General features: G+C 37.0%; 1 pseudogene; it reads left to right on the forward strand.

The window, feature by feature from the left end:
* The first annotated feature begins 20,194 nt into the window (after window positions 1-20,194).
* Window positions 20,195-21,174, forward strand: LOC130867888 (vomeronasal type-1 receptor 4-like; annotated as a pseudogene).
* The last annotated feature ends 563 nt before the right edge of the window (window positions 21,175-21,737 follow it).

Here is a 21,737-nt window from a genome sequence, read left to right on the forward strand (position 1 = left end):
GGGTGATCTCCCTATGCTTTTTAGTTTTTACACTCATAGTTGGAAAATTCCATAGGCAAAGACAATGATAATATGCATATCAAAATCACAAAAAGGGCAAGTAGAACCTGATACAACAGCATTTCAAAACAGGTGACACCATCCAGGAAAGAGCCTGCATTCAAGGGGAAGTACCTGATATTCCAAAACATTAGATAAAGTTACTAAACATTCCTGAATCCCGAACTCACCTATTCTTCTCACCCAATCTCTTTTGTGATAATCAGCTTTGGGGACACCCTGATTTTCTTGTTAGCAAGCATGGGGCACACTACCTTCCCGTTCAGTGCCTATCTTCTTTAGAAAATTCTATATGATATGTTAGCAGGTAATGTGTGATTATCTCTATGCAAATTTGACTGTTAGAATAAAGAGTGAATGTTATTTTTCTAAGGCCTCATGGTGTGAAAGAATGACAAGACCCAGGCAGGAGAAGTTACACTGCTGAGGTGTTTTGGAAATGAATCCCATTTCAAAGGGAAGAATCATAGCTTCACAATGTTTTTACAGATTTGACAGTGAATGTTCCGAAAGACTAGTGTTCCTGTAGCTCTTCAAAATGGGGTTCTTCATGTGAATGTGTACATATATACTTCCCATGGATTTGCCTATTGGTCTATCAGTATGTTAATGGTATAATTTTTGTGGACTCCAACACCTTTCTCCTGCAGGATAAAACAATGTCTTATTTATAAGGAAAATGAGTTAATTACATCAAGGAAGAAGGGTTATTATGGTGAGAGACCCTCAGAGAGAGGTGTCTATCAAGGAGTCCTCCACCCAAGAACCAGAACCAATCCACTGGATGCAAAAGCACAAGGCAGTTTATTGAATACACAGGCGCCTGTGGATGCTGCAGCAACTAAGTTACAATTAAGTTACTGAGCATGTCCGGCTGATGGTACATCATGTATTTATAGGGGTTTAGGAGTTACATAAGAGACTGCCTAGCAACAGCATTTCATTGGTTCTCAAATTGGCCGGCTTAGCTCACCCTGGGGACAGCCCCATGTCTATTCTTGAATTTCCCTGAAAAACCATAAAGTCAGATAAAACACCCTGCAGTGAGTTGACAGTTTAGATAGGATATCTTGGGGGGTGGAGTATTCTCTCTCCTTAGTCCCAAAAAACCCACAAAGTATGATATAGCACTCTGCAGCAAGTTGAAAATTTAGATAGAATGCCTTGGGGGGGTGGAGTATTCTCTCTCCTTAGCCTAGTCAGTGAGTCTGCAACCCATAGATACCCAGTTTTGCATCGGCTGAGCCCGGGGGCCCAGCTAAATTTTCAGCAGAATTTAACATAGTATGTGGGCAGGGGGTCTTTCAAGCATGGGGGGGTCTTTCAAGTATGGGGGATCTTTCAATGGTTAATACTATATTGATTTCTAAACAATTTATGAAATATCTATTTGAAAATCATTCAAATGTATATGCACAGTGGTTGCTGATACTCAATATTGTGTAAAAGGATTTTTGTTTGTTTGTTTTTTAATACCTCTATGTCTATAACAAAGGATTAGGTTGAAATCTCTCCTTACGTGTTCAAGCTTAAAGGTTCTATACTACTATTTTAAGAATCATATTTGATGTTTCTTCTTATTTAAAAAAACTTTTTAATTTTTTTGGAGTCTCACAGTTTTGCATAAGGATATGTATGAGCACTACTGTAGGGCCCGGGTCTACCCTTATTCCTGGGGTTCGTTTTGAGGACAGTTTCTGGTCAGCTACTAAAGTATTCTGTTTGCTCCTGTGCTCCCCCTGCCCTGCCTGGTGATTAGCTATAGGGCATTGTTGACTCCATTTTTGGTATGGTAATTTCCCACTTGCCTGGGCAGAAATCTTTGTGCAGCAGCTAGGTATATAAGGATTTCCCCAAGGTTGAATAAACGGCATTCGGCTGATCTCCTTTCAAATGACCCAGGTCTCTTTGTGTGTTCTTTGAATCTCCAGGCCCTTTCCCGACTCACGTATGGTACAGTGGTGCGGGAACTGTACCGAGGAGTTAACACTAAATTGGGTGTCACACACTACCAGCATGTAATGCCCAGAAATGACAGAAAAAATTTTCTAGAACTGGGGTTATTAGGAATACAACCAGCGTCCTCTGGAATATTAGCCAATAGTCTTAACCATTGAGCCATCTCTTCAGTCCCTTTCTTTTATTCCCAAAATTCTTCTGTTCTCTCCAACCTCAGCCATTACTGTTCTTACTTTGTGGTTTTCTTCCCTCCACTCTCCTGAGGGGAGACAGCTGCCTATACCCACCGTGTTGGTTTGAAAGAATACAGCCCCCAAATAAAGTGGCACTATTAGGAGGTCTGACCTTTTTGAAGTGGGCGGGGTCCTGTTGGAGGAAGTGTGTCTCTGTGGGGGAAGGCTTTGTGTGATGTATTTTATAGACACTTCCCTCAGTTTGACACTCAGACCACTTCCCATTGATTGCAAGATGTAGGACTCTCAGTCACACCTATAGCACCATGTTCTGAACTGTAAGACAGCCCCTATTAAAAGTTTTTCTGTGGATGGAGTCATGTGATCATGGGTCTCCAAAGTGGGAAAGCTATAGAAGGTAACTTATCAGAGCAGGTCCTGAGCAATGGTCTTAGGCATTCAGAATTCCTCATTTTTAGCAAGGATTGATTAATTCATACGAAGAGAAATAAAAGAACTTACATCTATTGTAATTTGTCAACATGAGAATTTGGTTCCATTGTGTAGGCAACAGGAAGTGAACTGTGACACTAGGCGTGACTTGAACATATATGAGCCCAAAAAGCCCACCTCCACAGTGATGCAGTTCTTCCAACAAGGTCATTCCTATACCAGCAAAGTCACACTTCTTAATAGTGCCATTCCCTATGAACTTGTGTTTGTCAATTACATTCAAACTTCCACATTCCCCTCCCTGACTCCCATAAACTTTTAACAAGATCATAAGACAAAAATGAATTTAGTCCAAATTCAAAAGTTCCCATAGTTTATCACATCTCACCAATGTTTAAAAGTCCAAAGTTCAAAATCTCTTCTGGGATTCAAGCAATCTTTTAACTATAATCCCCTATAAAACAAAGCCAAAATAGCAAATCACATACTTAAAACATATAATGGAACAAGATATATAGTACCATTCCAAAAAAATAGGAAAATAATCATAGTGAAGAAATACTTGACCAAAGTAAGAACAAAAACAAGCTGGACAAACTCCTGTAACATGAGGGCCGACTTGTTGGGGTTTCTGTCCCACCTGGTACCCACAGCCGGCAAGTCCCAAAGAAATCACACACAGGTCTACATAGGGTATAAACTGATTAGCCCATTAGCTCAGGCTTCTTATTAGCTCTTATCACTTACATTAACCCATTATTCTAATATATGTTAGCCACATGGCTCAGTACCTTTCTCAGCAGGGTTGGTCACATCCTGCTTCTTCGGTAGTCTGGGAAGGACTGCAGAGGGAGCTTCCTGCTTCCCAACATACTTCTATTCTCACCTCTACTTTCTGTCTGGTTTTCCTGCCTATACTTCCTGCCTGGCCAATCAGCGTTTATTTAAACATGATTGACAAAATACAGACAATTCTCCCGCACCAAACTCCAGACTCTGCATCTCCATGTTTGATGTCAAAATGCTGTTTAGTTCTTTAACTAAACAGTTTTGTTTATTGCAACACATCTCTTTCTCTACAGCTGGTTCCACTCCCTGTTAACATCTCTCCTAGGGCAGTATCCCACAGCTATGGCACTGCCAACATTTTGAGGTCTCCATGGCAGGCAATCCAACTTCAGCTTCACAGCTTCATGCTGTGAATTAATTTACATCCAAAATCACTAAGAAATTCCTTTAACGTGAATGCTGACATCATTTTATAATTTCCTTTGGTGACAGGAATGACTAATTCCACTTCTGTCCTCTGCAATAGGAGGATGAAAAAAGAGTGGCAGATTTTTTTACACTGGCCTATGACCTACTGCAGAGGACAGAAGTGGAATTAGTTATTCCTGTCACCTTGAATTTGACCAGAGAACAAATCCCACTACAACCCAAAGATATAGTGACTGATATATGCTGTGAATACAAATTGTCATGTAACTATTTGTTCTGGCTTCTACTATCATCTCAATTCCATTTCCTTAACATATGAAAACCTCCCTGGCACAGCTACTGGTTATGTGACAAATATGTGCACATAATTGGAAACATGGAGCCTAAGGAACAAGGAGTCTGATTCCAGAGATGAAGTTAGATTTAGGTCCAAAATTCTGGTGAATTAAACAGTTATGGTAGTTGTTTACTAACCCAGTTAATAAATGTCACATACTAGCCTGCTGAACCTATTGACGGTTAAAGCCACAATATTACAGACTAATTGCTCAACCATCTTTTCATGAGTGACTCTCAAAGCCTGCGGCCCTGGTAAAGGTTAATCCATAATTCAAGGAAATTTTGCCATTATTCCTTTGCTAATAAAATGGCTGATTTATTTATTTACTTACTTACTCGTTTATTTTGTTGTAGATTTTCACTGTAGCTAACTCCCTTTCTGTTACATATTTGGCAATTATTTCCCACAGTTCAGAACTGTCTCCTATGCTTTGGGGGCTTATTAATCACAGTCTCCTAACTATGTGTGAAAACAGTTTCCCACTTCCAGACCTTTGTTCCTCTCTCCTAGGTAAAGGCAGTTATCTTTATCAGCAGGCATTTGGTCAGTGTTTAGGCTCTAGATAAGAGCATTCCATTTCAGATATTCACAGATATTCAAGGGCATAGAATTACTACTTGACCAAGCTCCACCTCTGATTTTACCTCACTTATAAAAAAGGAATACAATGACTCAAAACTAGCCTGCCTTAAAAGATTCCTAACTCCTTATGCTCACCTTCACCTCAAGTTACGGATGATTTTGGTTCATAAAATTTACTGTTTGTATTTTACTCTCAAGAACAGCAATAGAGATCATTAACCCATTAACCCAGGCTCAGACGCACAAAATTCATCATCAGAATGACTGATAACACCATACCCTGGAACTGATAATTTAGAAGCCTGGGTCTCCTTTTTGTTTCTACCACTTAGTGCAATAAGTGTAAGTAAACTTATTTTTTAAGTATAGTAATTATACTATTATATACTTATATATCATGTATATTTATATATATCACATACATTGTATATATTATATTTATATTTTGTTTATATATATATAACATATTATTATGATTAAATAAATTATCCAAACAGTTGTTTAGATAATTAACCATTAGGCTATATCTCTTAAGTGTTTATAATAGTTTATGATTTAAGTAATGTTATTGTTAATATTTTATAAGTTAATTAACTTATAAACTTGGAACTTTATGTTTTATCTCTGTTAAATTTATCCTAAAAATAATTATGAAGTTATTTTAATTTGAAGATGAAACAGAAAGACAATATATAAGTAGATTTGGTAATTATAAATTCTTTATAATGTATCATGAGATATATCAGGCACAAAGCAGCTGCTTTATGGGGTAGGAGAAAGTGTATTTTAAACTGTTATGGAGATAACAGAACAAAAGAGAGGATGTATAAATTCAGATATATTAAAATGAGTTTTAAAAGACAGACATTTTGTGGCAACATTTTTATCTATGTCTGTAAGGTAGATGGCGTTTAGTAAGAAGACAATTAGACAGCTGAAGAAATGTCCCTAGTGTTAGAATGAGAGGTTTTTAGAGTTAAATAAAAACTGTAGAACTAAAAGGCAAGCAGCAACGTGCTTTAAGACTGGCACACTGGGTGGGCCTGAGAAGTGCAGGCTGCTGAATCTGAGAAAAGACAGTAAAAGACACAGTGGTGTGAGAGAGTGCAGACCATTAGACAGACACAGAGAACAGAGATGTAAGGGGAGCAGAACTTTCCCTTTCTCCCTGGCCTGGAACGCCTTTCTCTCATCTAACAAGACTGTGCACCTAAAAATTCCAAGTGTGCAGTGGTGGCACATGCCTTTAATCCCAGCACTCGGGAAGCAGAGGCAGGCAGAACTCTGTGAGTTCGAGACCAGCCTGGTCTACAAGAGCTAGTTCCAGGACAGGAACCAAAAAGCTACGGAGAAACCCTGTCTCGAAAAAAAAAAAAAATTCCAAGTGTGCACTTGAGAGAAAAAGACTCCTCTCAAAAATGTCTTAACTTTATCTTTTTTATTAACATATATTGATTCCACCAGATTTATAATCATTTCAAGTTTTACAGATTGCTCTTCTTCTGGCCAAGGCTGCTGCCCTCCAGCTCTCACCCCAGAAGACTCTATTGCATTCTCCAGAAACAGACGCTGTAAAGATGCCTGCATACCTCACAGAGTCTGAGACAGCGTGCCCTTCCCAGGTCTCCAGTGTTCAGTCTCCAAGACCTGCATCTTTGCCCCTTCTCTTCAATAAGCAATCATGAAAGAATCCTACACCCCATGTCACCTTTTTAAACTATACAGCCGGAAGAACTTGACTGCCATTAAAAAATATTCCATTACTAGTTGTATAGGTTCTTCCCATAATCCTATAGTTTATATGCTATCAGACTATCTACATATGTATTTCTGACAATTGTTCTGCTAGGAAAATCTAGCTATGTATGTTTAGAGACAGTTGGTACTGCCTTCTCATAGCCAAAATGGTATATTATTGCCTTGATCACAAGTTTGATTTATCAGGTCTATTTCAACTGTAGCCTGGGTCATAGAGATGCATATTAATAACCTGGTAAACTCTGTCTAATAGTGCTTCATCAAAATAGTCTACTAATCAAAGACTAATAGATAAAACTAACATTCTAAAGCTAACACTCCTTTCTTTTAATGACTCAAACCTACAACTTTAAGACATGCTTAACAACACGTTGTCATGCTGATTATAAGTGGATTTGCATTACACCTTTACCCTTTAATGGATCAGAAATATCCTGGAATCGAGTACAAGCCCACTAGAGAGGGGCCCCAGCTAGGTATAAACATGGGCACACTACATTCTGAAATTAGTGCTATCAGCCATTCCAGACTCTTTACTTTTTTCTGCAGAAGAAATAGCTAATTACTTCACTAACTCAGTCAAAACTTTTGTTAATAGTAATTCCTTTTTATTAACTTGGTGATTATAGGGGCATTCACCCTTCCTTTTATTCTTTATTGCAGCCATTGTTAAAAACATTAGGATCAGTTATATGTTTTACTCAGAGAAATTCACACACTCCATTTATTAAATTAAAAATTGGGACTTGTTACAAGCCACAACAATATGCAATAATTTCTCAGACATGTTTTGACAAGTGGGTTATGAGAGCCAGGGAACTTGCTAAAGGTTAAACCACAATTCAAGGAAATTTTACCATTATTGCTTTGTGAATAAAGTGATTGGTTTTTGTTGTAGATTTTAGCTGTAGCTAACTCCCTTTCTGTTACATATTTAGGAATTAATCGCCACAGTTCAGAACTGTGTTCTATGTTTTTGGGGCTTACTAATCACTATCACCTAACTATGTCTGAAAACAGTTTCCCTCTTCCAGGCCTTTGTTACTCTCTCCTTGGTAAATGCCTTCCTGCAACTAGCTATGTCAGCAGGCATTTTGTCAGTATAGTAGCCCTCCATTTCAGATATTCACAGATGTTCATGGGCATAGAATTACTACTTGCCCAAGCTGCTGCTCTGTTTTTTTCCCTCACTTATAGATAAGGAATACAATGACCCAAAACTAACTTGCTTTAAAAGATTCATAACTCCTTATGCTCACCTTCACCTCAGTTTACTGCTGATTTTCGTTCAGGAAATTTGCTGTTTGTGTTTTACTCTCAAGGACAGCAGAAAAGGTAATTGGCTGCTACCCAGCCACAGAACCACAATACCCACCATCAGAAGGTCTGATAACAGAACACCCTGGAACTGATAATTTAGATGTCTGGGTCTTCTCTTTGTTTCTACCACTTAGACCAATAAGTGTAAGTCCATAGAAATTGCAGCATCTGGTGAATATACGAATCATATCTGGAGCCATTAGCTTCACCCTGACTGTTTAGGTAGGTTGCCTGCTTTCCCCATATCCTCTCTGTATGCTTGGAAAAAAGAAGTGGCACACTGACTTAAAATACAATCTGCACACTATACTCAATTTTATTGAAAATAAACCTTTTATGTCTTTTATCTACCACCTATAAATGTAGCATACTGCACTAACCTTCCCCTCTAGGATCACCTGATGATTTAATTCCTTTTTTAATTAAATTTTTCCATTAAGGAGTACACTGGATATGTACTAGTCCCTCCCAGTTTTGAGCTGACATCTACGGATCTCTCTCTCTCTCTCTCTCTCTCTCTCTCTCTCTCTCTCTCTCTCTCTCTCTCTCTCTCTCTGTGTGTGTGTGTGTGTGTGTGTATGCAAAAAATCTTATGTGTTTTTTATGTGGCAAGTTAATTCTAGCCCTGAAATCTGTGATGGCTGTGTAATTGCTGGTTATAAGGATATATATGACTGTGAACATTTGTAATGGGGAGAGAAAAAGAAAGATTAAGGATGAAGAGAGAAAAAAGAGGAAGAATAAAGAAACATGGATAGACAGATCCTGTTGTGAGTAGATTTCTTAAACCTCACATTTTAGGTCCTTTAGCTTATTATGGTGTAATGGGGAAGTTCAGCCAATCACATTTTGTTTAGGGTGTGTCCCCCTGAGGCCAAGAAAAAAAATATAAAAACATCCAGGTGCGCTCGCCCACCTCTGAATTTCATAAAAAACATCACGTCAATAGCAAAGGCTTGAAGAAAGAGTTTTCTATTACATGGCAACAAGCTAAGGAGATTGTAAAGAAATGCCCTACTTGCTCTTTCTGTAACCAAACACCACTGCCTGCAGGGACTAATCCAAAGGGTACTCAAAGGAATGAAATCTGGCAGATGGATTTGTTCCACTTTACAGAATTTGGCAAATTAAAATATGTACACCACACTATTGACAATGGGCAACTGCTTTAAGCTCCGAAAAAGCTGATTCAGTAATCACTCATTTATTAGAAGTTATGGCCATCATGGGTATACCTGCACAAATAAAGACGGATGATGGTCCTGCTTATGTCTCTAGGAAAATGAAACGGTTTTTTGCTTATTACAATATTAAGCATGTTACAGGTATATCATACAATCCTACAGGTCAAGCAGTCATAGAAAGACCAAATCGAACTATAAAGGATATGTTAAACAAACATAAAGGGGCGGAAAATACCCCTGAAATAGGTTACATAATGCTTTATTAACCTTGAATTTTCTCAACGCTAATGAGAAGGGGACAATGGCCGCAGAAAAACACTGGATAATGGAAAATTCTGCTGAATTAAATCAACCAGTTTATTTCAAGGATGTGCTGACCTCACAATGGAAGCCAGGAGATGTGCTGCGTTGGAGAATGGGTTTTGCTCTTGTTTCCACAGGAGAGGAAAAATTGTGGATACCATCAAAATTAATAAAGGTTCGGTTTGAAGAGGAGAAGCCTCTTGGAAAGGATAAATGACATTTCATCCACAATGATGACAATCATACCGATTGTAAGAAAAACATATAGGATGGGGGCAGGGTTCTCTTCTTATCTCTGCAGGTAAACGCTCATCTTCAAAGGATTCAAGGCACCCTGGATGTTTGAATCCTGACAGATGGAAACTAGTTACAACCCAATAAGGATCAGCAATACAACTGAATATGTTCAGTAAGTAAAATTATTATAAACATAATTTTAAATATGTATTAGTGTGCGTTTATTTGTAAATATATAGAGCTGGTTTTGGAGTTGGACTCTGGCTCAGTCCCTCTCCAATTCCAAGCCTGTTGATAAGAGATATCTCAGAGTTTCTGTCTCATGTTAAGAGCCATGATATGGGATAGAATAATACTACTACTAATAATAATTGATAAACTTTCTTTACCTTTCCTCATATCTGTTTCTGTCTTTATTACACCTTTCATTGAATATACATGTCTGTATATGTCTTTGTAGATAATGTTTAACTTTCCCATAAGAAACAATAAATTTTCCAGTAATCTTTGAAGTTTCCAGGATGAAGATGGGGCCCCACAACATCAACTCTACCTGGTTGATATGATGTCATGATGTTGATAGCGCTAATATTAGACCTGTTTTTTGGTACCAGCTGCACAAGACAGTTCCGAATGGTGCACATCTTTGACAACACTCTGGTTGGACCTCCTCAAAACACTCAGAGACTATTTGCAATTGTCTCAGACCAAATATTAATCTTGGAATTTTACCACCATTTACTTTCACAGGACCCCCTAAGAAGAACGTCGCCACCATGACAGCTGGAAGCAATTTTAGAGGACAACGTCCCCTCTCCCAGCAGAGTTTGCCCTCAGGTTTAGGGACATCATTTAGGGGTTGGTTATAATTGGTATAGGGTTGAGGGGATGGGGAAGGTATTTTATAGGCTCAGGGGTGTTTTTGAAAAAAAAAAGAGGGATAATTGCTGATGGGATAATATTGGTATTTGTGAGTTATTGTTTTTAGAAAATTATATTGGTATCGATTCTTGTATATTGATACAATGTTAAATTATATTGAATATTGTATGTGGGTACGCTTCTACCTCTGTTTAAAACATTTGTTATGTATTGATATATATATATACATATATCTACCATATTGCAGTGTACATTTCTACCTCTGATTAAGATACTTATATATTGTTTATGTAATGATATACATTGTTTACATTTGGAAGTCATTGTCCTCATTTATTGCACAGTTGTTTTTCTCCTAGTCTCCAAGTTAGATAGGTATCGAGAATTATAAATCAATAGTCATATATGTTTGTCATATTTATATTTAGGCTAATCAGGTTCTTTAGATATATAGAGATTATATTTAGTATAGATAGTATAATCCTCAACCTCTTCGAAGAGCTGTAGAAAATGGCCTTTAATCTAACCTAGAGTTCCATGCTAGTGAGATACAATCACTCCTGGCAACACCGCTCTACTTCCCAGAGAACGTTGAGCACCAAAGACACTCCACTAGGAGCTTGTCTTCTTTGCCCAAAGGCCAGTTCTGCCTTTGGGCAAAGAAGAAAAGCCCATACCTCAACCACTGACAGAGATACAGAGTATCCATAAATGGATAAAAACAGGATTGTCTTCTCATGCCAAGACAGGGTAAGATAGTTCTAAAAAGTTCCTTGCCTTTGAAAGTGGTATGTCAGTTATGTTAGGCCTTAGCCAAAGTTGGTTGACTCAACATTGCAAATGAGACTTTGGGTGATTGCCCAGGTAGTCAGTTGTCGCTGTCATTTGTTGCACATTTTGGAAGTTTCTCATTTTGTTCTTCCTGGTTACTCAAGTAATATTACTTCCCTTCTCAGATCTTCGATGGAATTGAAGATTAGATAATTATAGTTACCCTCCTCATGATTTAGCTAAACTCAATTTCAATACATTATTTAGACTCCTTGAAATAGAATGCTTAGTAAAACTTTTGTTATATGTTTCTTGCTTAATATTGTTTGTTACTTTTAATTTTATATTTAGTATCTGTTCCTATTGTATATAGTTGTATTGGGTTTGGTTCAATCTTGTTTAGACAAAAGGGGGAGATGATGGGGAAGTTCAGCCAATCACATTTTGTTTAGGGTGTGTCCCCCCTGAGGTCAAGAAAAAAAAAGATAAAAACATCCAGGTGCACTCACCCCCTTCTCTTTGTTCTCTGTGCTCCTGCTGTTCGCTGGACCCCTGGTCATGTGAGTTTCCCTTTTTTTCCAAATATTAAGCTAAATTTATTGTATTGAGCTGGTTTGGTTAATTCTAGCTTATCGATTGACCACACCCATCAATGGTGTCTTTAATTGAACCCTGAGTGGGAATTCTTGAGAGCGTGACAAAAGCAAATGATGTCACAGCATAGTGCCTACAACAATGCAACCTATGTTTGGGCATGACTGAATGTCTTACTGTCTGAAGCTATGAAAAATTACTGATTATTTAACCTTGATCTGGAATAATCTAAGTAGATTTCACATTCAATTTTCATCCAACTTGTAGGTACAAATTAGGCTAGTCTACGTAGAAAATAACCATTAACTACTGATTATGAAAGCTTGAATATTAATATTGCTACAATTGTATTACCAATGAAACTTGTTATTACCATTACAAAATGTAACAGGCTATACCTTTATGTGAAGGATAGTGTAAATGAAGTTCTCTTCATTTTACTTCACAGAGTATTAATATGGCAAAGTTAAGCATTATTTCTCTATTATTCTGTAGAGCACTAGAACTCTCTTCTTACCTCCTTGTATGAACCAATAGGCATATTTTGTTCAAACATTAAAATCTAAGATGTATAAACCAAACTGAAGCCCAAAGATTAAAGTCATTTTCATTTTCTGCATTTAAATTCTGGTAATTAGTTGAATATAAAAATTTTCTTAAATTTATATTATAGTGCTATAATCATTGACGTGTTTCTTTGAGATAATTTTATATATGCACACCCTATTAAGATCATTTCAAGTAAGTTAGAGTCTGCAGTCCCACAAATGAACAATTTTGATTAATATTTAATAATTACACACATATAGTATACAGTATGGTATATCACTCATCAGGGCAGCTTACAGTTCTTTCTCCTTATCTTTGTGCTTCCCTTTTCCAGTTATTCTAACTATGTTCAAAATGCTTTGGGTTTCTCTTGTAATGTTGCAGACTGGCCTCTAGACCTCTCACATGTTAGAAAAACACAGTACTGTTGTTTTAAACCTACAGTGTAGAATTATACGTATTTATTAAATGTTGTCACTCTATTGTTTTTTAGTGCCCTAAAACTCAGTTGATTATATCTACCTGTATTTGAGATACCTGTTAGTTATCTATCCTGTCTCAAACTCACTTCTACCTTTTGAGATTGTAGGAATCATCTTTTGACATACAGCACAACCTTTGAATTTTTATTTATGTGTCAGATATAATCCCTTATACAACATCTCAAGGTTTCATCTGTTTTTCACCAAATGGTCACTGAATCATTTCACTCCATATGAAATACGTATACTTAATAGGTTCATTTTTTTTAGACTTGAGTTTATTCAGCTTATTAGATAATGTGACCAGTGCTGCAGTCAAAGAACTTCATAGATGGTTTTGTTAAATTGATTTTTGACTCTTGAAGAAGCAAGTGAAGTGAGGCAGTGAGATTCTGGGGTAGGTCTGTTTTCAATTTTCTGTGCAGCTCCATCCAATTCTCAGTAACTGCTCTACAAACTTTCATTCCTATCAATAGTGAAGTTGAATCCCACTTTTTCACTCTCTATGAAAACAAATTCTAGATGTACAAAACACCTAGAAGTAATACATGACCATGAAAGTGCCAGAATAAAACAGTGAAGACACAGTGTTGGGGTCAGTGAATGTTTTTTAGGATAAGAGCCCCCAAATAAGAGAAATATTACTGTCCTAGATAGGAATTCTATAGCTGTGGATTGACACTAAGACCATGACAATTCTTACAAAGGAAAGCATTTCATTGGGGCTATCTTACAGTTTAGAAAGTTAGTCCATTGTCATCATTGAGGGAATCATGGCAGCATTTATTTATTTATTTATTTATTTATTTATTTATTTTTGCTGGCCATTCAATCATGCAGTACTGTTCACAATTTAAAAGACATTCATGAGACACAGTTTAGGAAAAGCCAAAATCATTATTTTAAAAATCAAGTCAATGCTATTTCTGTACAATTCCCAGTGTGAGAAATTTAAATGGTAATCATAATCATTAACAAAGAATGTAGCATCACTCACTGTTAGGGAAATGGTGCAGGAGAATTGTCTGTATTCTGTCAATCATGTTTTAAATAAACACTGATTGGCCAGCAGGAAGTATGGGCGGGTGAACAATGAGAATAGGAGTATTCTGGGAAGAAGGAACCTCTTCCACCACTCCTGCCCAGACCACCAAAGAAGCAGGATGTGACCTGCACAGCTGAAAAAGGTACTGACCCATGTGGCTAACATAGATAAGAATAATGGGTTAATATAAGTGCTAAGAGCTAATAAGAAGCCTGAGCTAATTGGCCAATCAGTTTTATAACTTATGGAGATCTCTGTGTAATTTTCTTTGGGGCTTGCTGGCTGTGGAGTACAGGGCAGGTCAGAAACCCCAACAAGCCAGCCCTCATGTTACAGAATGGTGCCCATGTGGATAACTGCATCCATAGAAAGCCTGATAAAGCTTGGGAAAGAATAGAATAAAGCATGTTTTCTTGGTAGAGCTCAGGTCTGTTCTGCTTGCTAGAGGCAAACAAGCCCTCTCATCTAAGAGAGGCTTCCTGATTCAGCTTTAGCTGCAAAGCCTTGTAGCTCTTTTAAGAGGTCCTACCAAGAAACACTTAAATACCTTCCATTACTTTCTGTTAGGTTGGATTTGTGGCTAAGTATTGTTTAAATTTGTTCTTATCCTGGAATATTTTGTTTTCTCCATTGATAGTGAACGATAGCTTGGCTGGGTATAGTAGTCTGGGCTTGCATCCATGGTCTCTTAGTTTCTGGAGTACCTCTATCCAGAACCTTCTGGCTTTCATGGTTTCCATAGAGAAGTCAGGTGTAAGTCTGATCGGTTTACCTTTATAAGTTACTTGACCTTTTTCCTTTGCAGCTCTTAATATTCTTTCTTTAATCTGTATGTTTTTTGTTTTGATTATTATATGGTGAGGGGATGTTTTTTTTGATCCAGTCTATTTGGTGTTCTGTATGCTTCTTGAATATTTATAGGAATAGTTTTCCTTATGTTGGGAAAGTTTTCTTCCATAATTTTGTTAAATATATTTTCTGGGCCTTTGAGCTGTAATTCTTCTCCTTCTTCTATCCCTATTATTCTTAGGTTTGGTCTTTTTATTGTGTCCCATATTTCCTGAATGTTGTGTGATATGAATTTGTTGGATTTGCTGTTTTCTTTGATCAGTGCGTTTATTTTCTCTATAGTGTCTTCAGCATCTGAGATTCTTTCTTCTATCTCTTGTATTCTATTGATTATGCTTGTTTCTGTAGTCTCTATTCATTGACCTAGATTTTCCATATCCAGCTAGCCCTTGGTTTGTGTTTTCTTCCTTGCCTCCATTTCAGTTTTCAATTCTTGAACTGTTTCCATTACCTGTTTGATTGTTTTTTCTTGGTTTCCCAAGGTATCATTTACAGATTTACTCATCTCTTCAAACTTTCTGTTATTCTTCTCATCCATTTCTTTAAGGGAGTTTTTCACTTCCTGTTTAAAGGACTCTATCACTTTCATAATGTCATTTTTTTTTCTACTTCTTCTGGGTTAGGGTGTTCAAGTCTTCCTGTTGTATGTTCACTGGTTTCTGGTGTTACCATATTGTTTTTCAGATTGTTGAAGGAATTCTTGCATTGGCCCCTGCCCATCTCTTCCTTCAAATGCTCTAGGATGGATTTTCTGGTACAGGATCAGGGCCCCTTGCTGGCCAGGAACCTCGCAGACAAAAGGCCTAGCTTGATGCCAGCTAGCTTACTGAAACAAAGGAACTCCCACCCGGTTGCACTCACCACCTGGTCCCAGCCCCAATACAGGCTGAGCTGGGGGGTCTTATGTCCCCGAAGAAGGGAAGGGGTGCCTGGTCAGAAGCTGGGATGGGATAGGAAGAGAAAGGCAGCAGCCAGGGAGAGAAGCCCCTGCAGAATGACCAGAAAGATTAGGGGGGTTAGGAATGTCTGTGCTCCGTTTCTGGGTCAGAACGGGGCTGCTGCCGCTGGTCAGGAACACACTCACTTCTCCAATGGATCTTCTGGCACAGGATCAGGGCTCCTTACTGGCCAGGAACCTCGCAGACCAAAGCCAGTTTGTGTTTTCTTTATTGCCTCTATTTAAGTTTTCAAGTTTTGAAATGTTTGTACTGTTTACTTCCCCTGTTTGATGTATTTTTTTTCTTGCTTTTCTTGGGTTTCTTGAAGAGATTTATTGATTTGTTCCGTTTTTTTTCTTTTCATCTATTTCTTTAAGAAACTTTTTTCTTTCCTCTTTAGTTCTCTCCATCATCCTCATAAAATAACTTTTAAAATAATTTTATTCTGCTTCTTCTGTGTAGGGATGATCAAGTCTTTCTGTTGTTTGACTACTGGCTTCTAGTGTTACTATGTTGCTTTTTTAAGTTGTTGAATGAATTCTTGCATTGGTGCCTACCCATCTCTTCTTTCAGTTGGTGCAGGCAATATGTTTTCCTTGTGGTCCAATCCTTGAATTTGCTGTCTTTGAAAACTGAAGAACATACTTTCAAATTATTTTAACTGAACCTAATAAAAGTACTGATTCCTAGGAAAAATACTCTCAAAGGCAATAGTTTCAAACAAATATCAGTGAACAAGCTTAATCAAGGAGGTAAAAGATGTCTGTGCTCAAAATGTAAAACCACTAAAGAAAATAGATGTCAGTGCTCAAAATGTGAAACCACTAAAGAAAGTATAAAATACAGAAACATCTCACTTTCTCATTGATTGGAAGACTTATTATGTGAAGTAATTATATTACATAAAAGGGATAAACACATCCAATGTCATTCCTATAAAAAATTCCAATGTCACTTAAGTATGGAGAAGTGTTCTAGAATGCAGGTGGACACACAAATGACCCTTAACGTTGGCATTATTCTTGAGTGAAAGAACAGTACTGGAGGTATCACAATGCATAATATTAACTGCAACACAGGTCCATAGTTACAACAGCTGTGTTATATTTGTATCATGACATGTAGGTAGATGGATATAATGGATGATATGTGAATAACCCGCAACATCTAGTCATTTAATATCTGACATACCCATTCAAAATATTAATTGGAAAGAGGCATCACACTTAAAAAATGGTGCTGGAAATCTCTACATCCAAATGGAGAATGATCTATACCTATATCTGTGACTCTGTAGTAATTTTCAATTTAATATGAATCAGATACATTAATGGAAGGCAGGAAGCTCCTGACTGCCAGTCTAACATGTAGGCTACAACCTTCAAGTAAAGACAGAACAGTAGAATTTCTGAAAAGCACATGAACAGTTGAGGAAGTAAGCCAAAGAATTCACAAACTGGACTGCTCAAAATTCAATAAAAGCTTGCACAGCACAGTAGGTTCTAAGCAGAATGTCTAAAAATTAGAGAAGGCTGGAAAGATGCCTCATTGGTACAGATGATTAAAACATATCTGATGAATGACATTTAATCACTCTGATCTGTATGTTGAAATAAGAGATCAAGCTCCTACAGTTTCCTTCTGATCTCCATACACATCATGGTACATGTACAATATTTCTCTTGAATGAAGAAAGAAGTAAATGTAATAAGTAAAACAAACAGCAAGAAAAGGCAAAAATTCCTTGCAAAGAAAATATCTTACAGATATTACTGGCCAAAATTATATACAAAAGAATGAAAATTTAACTAAAATGAGTACCAGAAATCACATAATAACAGAATAAAGAAATCTTGGTGGAATAAATACAATTGAAAAAAGGGAGATGGAAAGAAAATGTATATTTTCCTTTGCCATCAGTTGAATGTAAGGTAAAGCTGTTAATGATCCTCCTTTTTCCCAGACCGAATGACTCCAATCAGGAAACCAAAAGTCTCCTTTTATGCTCTTTCCCCTGTCCCAGGCCAACACTGCTGTTCCCAATGCCAAACACCACGATGGTCTAGCCCCATGTGGGTTAGTGAGTTTCCTTGAGGGGTGCAGGGTTGAGGAAGATTGGAAACAATAGAGAGAATTGTAACAGAATTACTCCCAATGCTGTCATTTGTCATGGACCTTCCTAAAACTGTGTCATTTTAATTCAGTTATTATTTTAGTTTCTTTCTTGTGTTAATGACAATAAAAATATATAAACCATATTTTACTGCAAAATATGATTGACCATTATCAATGAGACATAAGTCTCTCTACACAGTGTTTCAGTAAGATTGAGCAAAGGATTTGAAAATATTCAGCATGTATTTTTGTCCCTTTATTGTGGTCTATGAAAATTCCTACTCATTTTTCTCAATTAATTTTTTGTTTACTAACTTAAATGCTGAACACACTCAAGTTACTATAATAGTAATTAAGTAAGCTTGCCACCTTAGTGTAGAAAAGACATTCATAGTTCGGTGTCATGCCCCCACATATCAGACCTCAGTATTTACAACATGCTCCCTCTGAGCGTTTCTCTTCCTCTTAGGAGCAAATATTATCAGATCATTGTCTAAAGGCATCTCTTAAGAGACGAGAGTAGTTAACTTGTCATGATTATTTTTATTACTGCTGCCTGTGACAAACAGTTCTAGACGAAGTTTTTATTGATCAAGCTTCTGTGCTCTTTGCTACTGGAGGTGAAAAGATAATTGCAGATCTGAAGGGAGAGAAGATCACATAATTAAAGACCCATATCTCAGATAATCATTACCTTTTTAAGGCTCAAGACTGAATCACTGTAAAGAAACGCTGAGAATACAATCTTGACAGAGAATAAGATGTTGTTTTCTAACACCAGGCTGGATATCAGAGTTGAGGAACTAAAGGTTCTCTCAACAGTCTTGGTTGGCAAATAAATGAGAAAAATGGGACTTGAAATTGAAGCCAGCCGAAAACACCACCAAAGAAGAGTCTGCTGCACTGAGAAAAGGGTTCATATCAGCAAAAAACATGGGATCTAAACTCAAACCCCAGCTTGTTTCTTCTTATTGAATCAAATCTTCACTCACAGTGACTGTTGTATCTTTCTCCAAGAGACAATGAAATCTTACTTTCAAGGTAATCAGAGATTTATATTAATAAGTCTGTTGCTGATCCTCCACCACAATCCTAAACTAGATTTCAAGGTTCTTGACACTGTATGTATATTGTGTCAAGGTTTGTCCTCAAGTATGTGATAAACATACAGGAAATATCTAGTTCTGTAGAAACTGTTAGTTTCTGGAAAATGTTAAAGAATTTTTTTAATTGTGCAGATGGGGCAGGTTACTGAGATTGTAGCAGTAACCTTCCTGACAAAATCCTCATCTCTGATCAAGAGCTTATCTCCCTGTGTAAGGCTGCTTAGGACATTTAGGGAGAACTAAAACATAGCTAGCAAGCATCACTTGTCAGGAAGTCAAATCCTGTTTTTATTGCTTTAAAATATTATTGTTACTAGGGGAGTGCTTGTGACTATGTGAAGGCAGAAGAGGATTCTACTTTCTGTTCTGTGTTTCTTGTTACTTAGTACTAATCTAAACACTAAGGTCTTGTAAGCACATTCAATGAAATGAGATCTGAAAAGTGCATCATACGTTATCTGCATGAGTAACAATCATTCAAGTTTGTGTATACAACTTGTTACAAAAATCAGTCTACAAAATGCTTCGATGTTAATAGCTAATAGCACTATTTAGCTCAACTAATGATTGGTACTTATGTTCAGATTATGGAATACACACTTTTAAAATTGTGCAATTTCTACTTGATGTGTAGTGAATAAGTATTGTAGTTGTTTCATGTGCTGTTTTTTATGAAATAAAATAAGTGAGCTGTAGATCAGTACTTTAGATTTATGTTGCACTTTACTCATTTCACAGGCTCTTCATGATGCAGGGCTCTGAGCTTTTTTGTTCCCAGAGTTCACGCACCTCTATCAACCTACTCAGTGTTTACTAATAATTGATATTGTTTTATGTTCTTAATGTTCACAGACAAATGAAGAAAGAAAATCATGAAATTATAGCCCTGCAGTATACAATAAATATGTCAAAAGCAGAAGTAAGTACTCCACAATCATACATGGAAAAAACAATAAACAGCTTGTGCTAATGAAATATGTAAAATGGCTATAAACTCACTTCATAGCCAGCCAGCCAATTCCTTCCACTCACTATTCTGAAATAACCACAATACCAAAATCTCATCTACACTGTGTGTGATTCAGATTTCCTCATCTTCATTGTAAAAACATTAAGAAATAGTATCTGCTTCATAGACTTGGAAGAATAAACAATTTGTATACTGTTTTATGAAACTGGCACCTGTACATTGCAAGTCCTTATATGCACAAAATGAATCACTTATTATTAATTCTATAGGTAGTAAGCTGGATATCAAATGTTGGGTTTTGAAAACATGGTGCAGGCAACCTATGCCTATCTCCCCTTGTTGTTTCCTCAGGCTCAGGCATGGGGACTTATCCAGTGGCAATTGGTGATGTGGCTATAGGGACAATTTTGTTATCAAAGACTGTGGTTGGAGTTTTGGGCAATTTGTCTTTCCTCTACAATTATGCCTTGCTTTACTTCAAGGCATACAGATTAAAGTGCATGGACTGGATTCTGATGCACTTGATTGTGGCAAACTTCTTAACTCTCCTGTGTAAGGGTGTCCCACAAGCAATGGCAGCTTTTGGTTTGAAATGTTTCTTCAATGATTTTGAGTGCAAGCTGCTTTCCTACCTTCACAGAGTGGGTAGAAGTGTGTCATTTGGCAGCATGAGCTTATTGAGTGTCTTCCAGTTCATCACTATCAGCCCTGAGGATGCTATTTCAAGAGGATTTAAAAAGAAAGCTCCCAAGTACATCAGCTATTCCATGTATGTGACATGGATCTTGTCTCTTCTTTTTAGCATTGTTTCGCTTAAGCATATGTCTGCAAAACTGTGCAATAAAAACACCACAAGTCTCAAAGACTTGGGTTACTGTTCTTCTGTTCCTTTTGACAAAACTGAGGAAATACTACATGTAGTATATGTGATAATTCCTGGTGCTGTGTGCATTATAGTGATGCTATGCTCCAGTGGCTCCATCGTTTTCATCTTGCACAGGCACAAGAAGAGGATGCAGCATATGTCTAGGACCATTATCTCCCCTAGATCTAGCCCTGAGTTGAGAGCAACACAAACCATTCTTCTCCTGGTGAGCACCTTTGTTGTCTTTTATACACTCTCCATACTTTTTACCATTTCTTTAAATTTTGTGATTAAACTCAGCTGGTATCTGGTGAGCACTCATGCAATATTTTCAATGTGTTTTGCTTCTGTCAGCCCCTATTTGCTCATGAGACATTATTCCAGTGCATTATGGCTTTGTTTTCCTTGGAAAAAGTATTAAAAATTATCCTAAATTAAAAATCAGCCTGTCTACAACATTTACACAATTCTCATGTTTTGCATCATGCTCAGAGAACTGTAATCACCACATAATATTTTATTATAAAGAAATTCAGCTTTGTATAATGACAATGAGGACTACTGAGAACAATTGTATTTTAAATGTACATGCATGCTTTTGCATGCATGAATGTATGGAGCATGTGAGCACATAGTTACTGATTTTTTTTTACTATCCATTAAGAAATAGTACTAAGAGACTTAACATAAAATGTAAAAATTACAAGGGATTAAAGAACACAAAAATTTTGAATTTCAGAAATTAGATAATTGTTTGTATATTTATAAATTGCTTTTATACAACATCAATTTGATCTTAGCTTTTCTTGCTGTGGCAGGTAGGGGAAACTGTAAATAAATTGAAGTGTTTTTATTTTTCTCCCTTTGGGTTTTATATTAGTGGCATTACTTGAAATAACTTTGAAAACTAATTCACATTATATTACAGTTGAGTCACTACAGTGTGTTGCTGTAAATGAGCTGCACATTGACAACTATTATAAA

This window comes from Chionomys nivalis, chromosome 2 (assembly GCF_950005125.1).
Source record: "Chionomys nivalis chromosome 2, mChiNiv1.1, whole genome shotgun sequence".
NCBI classification, from domain to species: domain Eukaryota; kingdom Metazoa; phylum Chordata; class Mammalia; order Rodentia; family Cricetidae; genus Chionomys; species Chionomys nivalis.